The sequence below is a fragment of the Bufo bufo genome, chromosome 10, assembly GCF_905171765.1.
Source record: "Bufo bufo chromosome 10, aBufBuf1.1, whole genome shotgun sequence".
In the NCBI taxonomy this organism is placed as follows: Eukaryota; Metazoa; Chordata; class Amphibia; order Anura; family Bufonidae; genus Bufo; species Bufo bufo.
Window position 1 is genome coordinate 148,321,099 of NC_053398.1, and position 8,458 is coordinate 148,329,556.

Below are 8,458 nucleotides of genomic sequence, written 5' to 3' on the forward strand. Positions count from 1 at the left end.
ATATAACTACTATAATACTGCTCCTATGTACAAGAATATAACTACTATAATACTGCTTCTATGTACAAGAATATAACTACTATAATACTGCCTCCTATGTACAAGAATATAACTACTTTAATACTGCTCCTATGTACAAGAATATAACTACTATAATACTGCTCCTATGTACAAGAATATAACTACTATAATACTGCTCCTATGTACAAGAATATAACTACTATAATACTGCACCTATGTACAAGAATATAACTACTATAATACTGCTCCTATGTACAAGAATATAACTACTATAATACTGCTCCTATGTACAAGAATACAACTACTATAATACTGCTCCTATGTACAGGAATATAACTACTATAATACTGCTCCTATGTACAAGAATATAACTACTATAATACTGCTCCTATGTACAAGAATATAACTACTATAATACTGCCTCCTATGTACAATAATATAACTACTATAATACTGCCTCCTATGTACAATAATATAACTACTATAATACTGCTCCTATGTACAGGAATATAACTACTATAATACTGCCCCTATGTACAAGAATATAACTACTATAATACTGCCTCCTATGTACAGGAATATAACTACTATAATACTGCTCCTATGTACAAGGATATAACTACTATAATACTGCTCCTATGTACAAGAATATAACTACTATAATACTGCCTCCTATGTACAAGAATATAACTACTATAATACTGCTCCTATGTACAAGAATATAACTACTATAATACTGCTCCTATGTACAAGAATATAACTACTATAATACTGCCTCCTATGTACAAGAATATAACTACTATAATACTGCTCCTATGTACAGGAATATAACTACTATAATACTGCTCCTATGTACAAGAATATAACTACTATAATACTGCTCCTATGTACAAGAATATAACTACTATAATACTGCCTCCTATGTACAGGAATATAACTACTATAATACTGCCTCCTATGTACAAGAATATAACTACTATAATACTGCTCCCATGTACAATAATATAACTGCTATAATACTGCCTCCTATGTACAAGAATATAACTACTATAATACTGCTCCTATGTACAAGAATATAACTGCTATAATACTGCTCCTATGTACAGGAATATAACTGCTATAATACTGCCTCCTATGTACAAGAATATAACTGCTATAATACTGCTCCTATGTACAAGAATATAACTGCTATAATACTGCTCCTATGTACAAGAATATAACTACTATAATACTGCCTCCTATGTACAAGAATATAACTACTATAATACTGCTCCTATGTACAAGAATATAACTACTATAATACTGCCTCCTATGTACAAGAATATAACTACTATAATACTGCCTCCTATGTACAAGAATATAACTACTATAATACTGCTCCTATGTACAAGAATATAACTACTATAATACTGCTCCTATGTACAAGAATATAACTACTATAATACTGCTCCTATGTACAAGAATATAACTACTATAATACTGCTCCTATGTACAAGAATATAACTACTATAATACTGCTCCTATGTACAAGAATATAACTACTATAATACTGCTCCTATGTACAAGAATATAACTACTATAATACTGCTCCTATGTACAAGAATATAACTACTATAATACTGCTCCTATGTACAGGAATATAACTACTATAATACTGCTCCTATGTACAGGAATATAACTACTATAATACTGCTCCTATGTAAAAAAAAAACATAGTCAGGTCCATAAATATTGGGACATGGACACAATCCTAACATTTTTGGCTCTATACACCACTACAATGGATTTGAAATGAAACGGACAAGATGTGCTTTACCTGCAGACTGTCAGCTGTAATTTGAGGGGATTTACATCCAAATCAGGTGAACGGTGCAGGAATTACAGCAGTTTGCATATGTGCCTCCCACTTGTTAAGGGACCAGAAGTAATGGGACAATTGTCTTCTCAGCTGTTCCATGGCCGGTGTGTGTTATTCCCTCATTATCCCAATTACAATGAGCAGATACAAGGTCCAGAGGTCATTTCCAGTCTGCTATCTGCATTTGGAATCTGTTGCCGTCAACTCTCAAGATGAGATCCAAAGAGCTGTCACCATCAGTGAAGCCATCATTAGGGTGAAAAACACAACAAACCCATCAGAGAGATAGCAAAAACATTAGGCGCGGCCAAAACAACTGTTTGGAACATTCTTATAAAGAAGGAACGCAGCGGTGAGCTCAGCAACACCAAAAGACCCGGAAGACCACGGAAAACAACTGTGCTGGATGAGCGAAGAATTATATCCCTGGTGAAGAAAACCCCCTTCACAACAGTTGGCCGCCAGATCAAGACCACTCTCCAGGAGGTAGGTGTATGTGTGTCAAAGTCAACCATCAGGAGAAGACTTCACCAGAGTGAATACAGAGGGTTCACCACAAGATGGAAACCATTGGTGAGCCTCAAACAGGAAGGACAGATTAGAGTTTGACAAACAACATCTAAAAAAGCCTTCACAGTTCTGGAACAACATCCTATGGACAGATGAGACCAAGATCAACTTGTACCAGAGTGATGGGAAGAGAAGAGTATGGAGAAGGAAAGGAGCTGCTCATGATCCTAAGCATACCACCTCATCAGTGAAGCATGGTGGTGGTGGTGTCATGGCGTGGGCATGTATGGCTGCCAATAGAACTGCTTCTCTTGTATGTATTGATGATGTCACTGCTGACAAAAGCAGCAGGATGGATTCTGAAGGGTTTCGGGCAATATTATCTGCTCATATTCAGCCAAATGCTTCAGAACTCATTAGACGGCGCTTCACAGTGCAGATGGACAATGACCCAAAGCATACTGCAAAAGCAACCAAAGAGTTTAAGGGAAAGAAGTGGAATGTTCTGCAATGGCCGAGTCAATCCCCGGACCTGAATCCGATTGAGCATTCCACTTGCTGAAGACAAAACATGTATAACCCATGATATGCTGGACCCAGAGCGCGTGACCAAAAGCTGCACCTTGACGTACGTTTCACCTGGAGAGGCTTCGAGGACGAATACGAATAATGTGCATACTCTATGCGGCCGTCCCAGGTCTTTGGGTGGGCTAGTTTGCCTTGTGCTATTTGTACATTTTTTTCATTTTTCTTCCTGTGCATGCAGCGTACATACCAGTACATGTTACTTTGAGTGAACCTACAGTTCTCCCAATGTCCATGCTGATGTATACCCAGGGCTGTGACCTCTTTTCCCTGCCAGCTGGGTGTTTGGGGAGAGGTTCTATCTGACCTCCTTATATGAGGTCTCCCCCCCCCCCCCTCCTGTACACTTCTGCCTTATGTCTCATATAGTGTTTGTTATTTGATCATGTCTTAATAAATTACATATATTTTATATGTGTAACTACTATAATACTGCTCCTATGTACAGGAATATAACTACTATAATACTGCTCCTATGTACAAGAATATAACTACTATAATACTGCTCCTATGTACAAGAATATAACTACTATAATACTGCCTCCTATGTACAGGAATATAACTACTATAATACTTCTCCTATGTACAGGAATATAACTACTATAATACTGCTCCTATGTACAAGAATATAACTACTATAATACTGCCTCCTATGTACAAGAATATAACTACTATAATACTGCTCCTATGTACAAGAATATAACTACTATAATACTGCTCCTATGTACAAGAATATAACTACTATAATACTGCCTCCTATGTACAGGAATATAACTACTATAATACTTCTCCTATGTACAGGAATATAACTACTATAATACTGCTCCTATGTACAAGAATATAACTACTATAATACTGCTCCTATGTACAGGAATATAACTACTATAATACTGCTCCTATGTACAAGAATATAACTACTATAATACTGCTCCTATGTACAAGAATATACCTACTATAATACTGCTCCTATGTACAAGAATATAACTACTATAATACTGCTCCTATGTACAGGAATATAACTACTATAATACTGCTCCTATGTACAGGAATATAACTACTATAATACTGCTCCTATGTACAAGAATATAACTACTATAATACTGCCTCCTATGTACAAGAATATAACTACTATAATACTGCTCCTATGTACAAGAATATAACTGCTATAATACTGCTCCTATGTACAGGAATATAACTACTATAATACTGCTCCTATGTACAAGAATATAACTACTATAATACTGCTCTTATGTACAAGAATATAACTACTATCATACTGCTCCTATGTACAAGAATATAACTACTATAATACTGCCTCCTATGTACAAGAATATAACTACTATAATACTGCTCCTATGTACAAGAATATAACTACTATAATACTGCTCCTATGTACAAGAATATAACTACTATAATACTGCCTCCTATGTACAAGAACATAACTACTATAATACTGCTCCTATGTACAAGAATATAACTACTATAATACTGCTCCTGTGTACAAGAATATAACTACTATAATACTGCCTCCTATGTACAAGAATATAACTACTATAATACTGCTCCTATGTACAAGAATATAACTACTATAATACTGCTCCTATGTACAAGAATATAACTACTATAATACTGCTCCTAGGGTGTATTTCTGGAGTGTAATAATATTACAGGCTATAGTTACTAGAGAACGATTGTTGATCCAGGGAGTTATTCTGATGCCTGATCGGAGTCGGGAAGGAATTTTTTATTCCCCTAAAGTGGGGAAAATTGGCTTCTACCTCACAGGGGTTTTTTTTGCCTTCCTCTGGATCAACCTGCAGGATAACAGGTCGAACTGAATGGACGGAGGGCTTTTTTCGGCCTTATAAACTATGTTACTATGTTACTATGTTGGGCTCCGTGTAACTCCTCTTTCGGATCAGACGTCTTGCCCGGTTGCTCCCCTGTGCCCAGCTTGTCTCTCGCTCTTCTCCTGCAGGCAAGGGTGGGGGGGGGTCATTATTTGGGGGTCACCAGATTATATCTATACAGCGGACAGGGCCGGGAGATTTGTATTCTGGGTAATTATACTTCACTTCCTGTAGAACTTCTCTGGGATCTCATCCAAGGTTCCTGCATTGTTCTCCTCGTCTGCGCTTTTCTTATTATTAGTTTTATTCGCTGTTCGGTTTTGGGTAATTAGTCGGTTATTTTCTTGCACTGTAATTAGTGTTGAACTGCAAGGTCCCCCAAGACGACTGCGCAGACGTTTCCTGTTTTGGGGGTTTAATTACCTCAAAATAAAAAAAATTCCCACCTGATTATTTTCTTAACGCTCCCGTATCTGCTGCACCTTATATGATGAGTGGTGTAGTACTGTATCACACAGGACAGGATTAGATACACAGCTCAGCAGACAGTATCACACAGGAGGGGATTAGATACACAGCTCAGCAGACAGTATCACACAGGACAGGATTAGATACACCGCTCAGCAGACTGTATCACACAGGACAGGATTAGATACACAGCAGACAGTATCACACAGGATAGGATTAGATACACAGCTCAGCAGACAGTATCACACAGGACGGGATTAGATACACCGCTCAGCAGACAGTATCACACAGGATAGGATTAGATACACAGCTCAGCAGACAGTATCACACAGGATAGGATTAGATACACCGCTCAGCAGACAGTATCACACAGGATAGGATTAGATACACCGCTCAGCAGACAGTATCACACAGGAGAGGATTAGATACACAGCTCAGCAGACAGTATCACACAGGACAGGATTAGATACACCGCTCAGCAGACAGTATCACACAGGATAGGATTAGATACACAGCTAAGCAGGCAGTATCACACAGGACGGGATTAGATACACAGCTCAGCAGACAGTATCACACAGGATAGGATTAGATACACAGCTCAGAAGAGAGTATCACACAGGATAGGATTAGATACACAGCTCAGCAGACAGTATCACACAGGATAGGATTAGATACACCGCTCAGCAGACAGTATCACACAGGAGAGGATTAGATACACAGCTCAGCAAACAGTATCACACAGGACAGGATTAGATACACCGCTCAGCAGACAGTATCACACAGGATAGGATTAGATACACAGCTAAGCAGACTGTATCACACAGGATAGGATTAGATACACAGCTCAGCAGACAGTATCACACAGGATAGGATTAGATACACCGCTCAGCAGACAGTATCACACAGGAGAGGATTAGATACACAGCTCAGCAGACAGTATCACACAGGACAGGATTAGATACACAGCTCAGCAGACAGTATCACACAGGATAGGATTAGATACACAGCTCAGCAGGCAGTATCACACAGGATAGGATTAGATACACAGCTCAGCAGACTGTATCACACAGGATAGGATTAGATACACGGCTCAGCAGACAGTATCACACAGGATAGGATTAGATACACGGCTCAGCAGACAGTATCACACAGGATAGGATTAGATACACAGCTCAGCAGGCAGTATCACACAGGATAGGATTAGATACACAGCTCAGCAGACTGTATCACACAGGATAGGATTAGATACACGGCTCAGCAGACAGTATCACACAGGATAGGATTAGATACACAGCTCAGCAGTATCACACAGGATAGGATTAGATACACAGCTCAGCAGACTGTATCACACAGGATAGGATTAGATACACGGCTCCATAGACAGTATCACACATGATAGGATTAGATACACGGCTCTATAGACAGTATCACACAGGATAGGATTAGATACACGGCTCCATAGACTGTATCACACAGGATAGGATTAGATACACGGCTCAGCAGGCAGTATCACACAGGATAGGATTAGATACACAGCTCCATAGACAGTATCACACATGATAGGATTAGATACACGGCTCCATAGACAGTATCACATATGATAGGATTAGATACACGGCTCCATAGACAGTATCACACATGATAGGATTAGATACATGGCTCCATAGACAGTATCACACATGATAGGATTAGATACACGGCTCTATAGACAGTATCACACAGGATAGGATTAGATACACGGCTCTATAGACAGTATCACACAGGATAGGATTAGATACACGGCTCCATAGACTGTATCACACATGATAGGATTAGATACATGGCTCCATAGACAGTATCACACATGATAGGATTAGATACACGGCTCTATAGACAGTATCACACAGGATAGGATTAGATACACGGCTCTATAGACAGTATCACACAGGATAGGATTAGATACACGGCTCTATAGACAGTATCACACAGGATAGGATTAGATACACGGCTCCATAGACAGTATCACACATGATAGGATTAGATACATGGCTCCATAGACAGTATCACACATGATAGGATTAGATACACGGCTCTATAGACAGTATCACACAGGATAGGATTAGATACACGGCTCTATAGACAGTATCACACAGGATAGGATTAGATACACGGCTCCATAGACTGTATCACACAGGATAGGATTAGATACACGGCTCAGCAGGCAGTATCACACAGGATAGGATTAGATACACAGCTCCATAGACAGTATCACACATGATAGGATTAGATACACGGCTCCATAGACAGTATCACATATGATAGGATTAGATACACGGCTCCATAGACAGTATCACACATGATAGGATTAGATACATGGCTCCATAGACAGTATCACACATGATAGGATTAGATACACGGCTCTATAGACAGTATCACACAGGATAGGATTAGATACACGGCTCTATAGACAGTATCACACAGGATAGGATTAGATACACGGCTCCATAGACTGTATCACATATGATAGGATTAGATACACGGCTCCATAGACAGTATCACACATGATAGGATTAGATACATGGCTCCATAGACAGTATCACACATGATAGGATTAGATACACGGCTCTATAGACAGTATCACACAGGATAGGATTAGATACACGGCTCTATAGACAGTATCACACAGGATAGGATTAGATACACGGCTCCATAGACTGTATCACACAGGATATATACAAGGTATTTGGAATGTCTTCAGCCCCTTTGCTATGAATAGTGATGAGCGAAGCGAGCTTCGGATCCTAGGATTAATGCTGTACAGGGATCCCGAGTAAAGGGGCCGAAGACTTATGTCCTGGGTAAGGGTCCATTCACACGTCCGTGTGTGTTTTGTGGATCCGCAAAACACGGACATCGACAATGTGCGTTCCGCATTTTGCGGACTGCACATCGCCGGCACTTAATAGAATAGGACATGTACTATTTTTTTCGTGATCGGAATTGCAGACCCGGAAATGCGGATCCGCGCAGCACATCGTGCTGCCCCATAGAAATTAATGGGTCCGCAATTCCGTTCCGCAAAATGCGGAATGAAATTGCAGACGTGTGAATGGACCCTAAAGGGGCTGAAGACTTATGTCCGGAGTAAAGGGGCTGAAGACTTATGTCCTGAGTAAAGGGGCTGAAG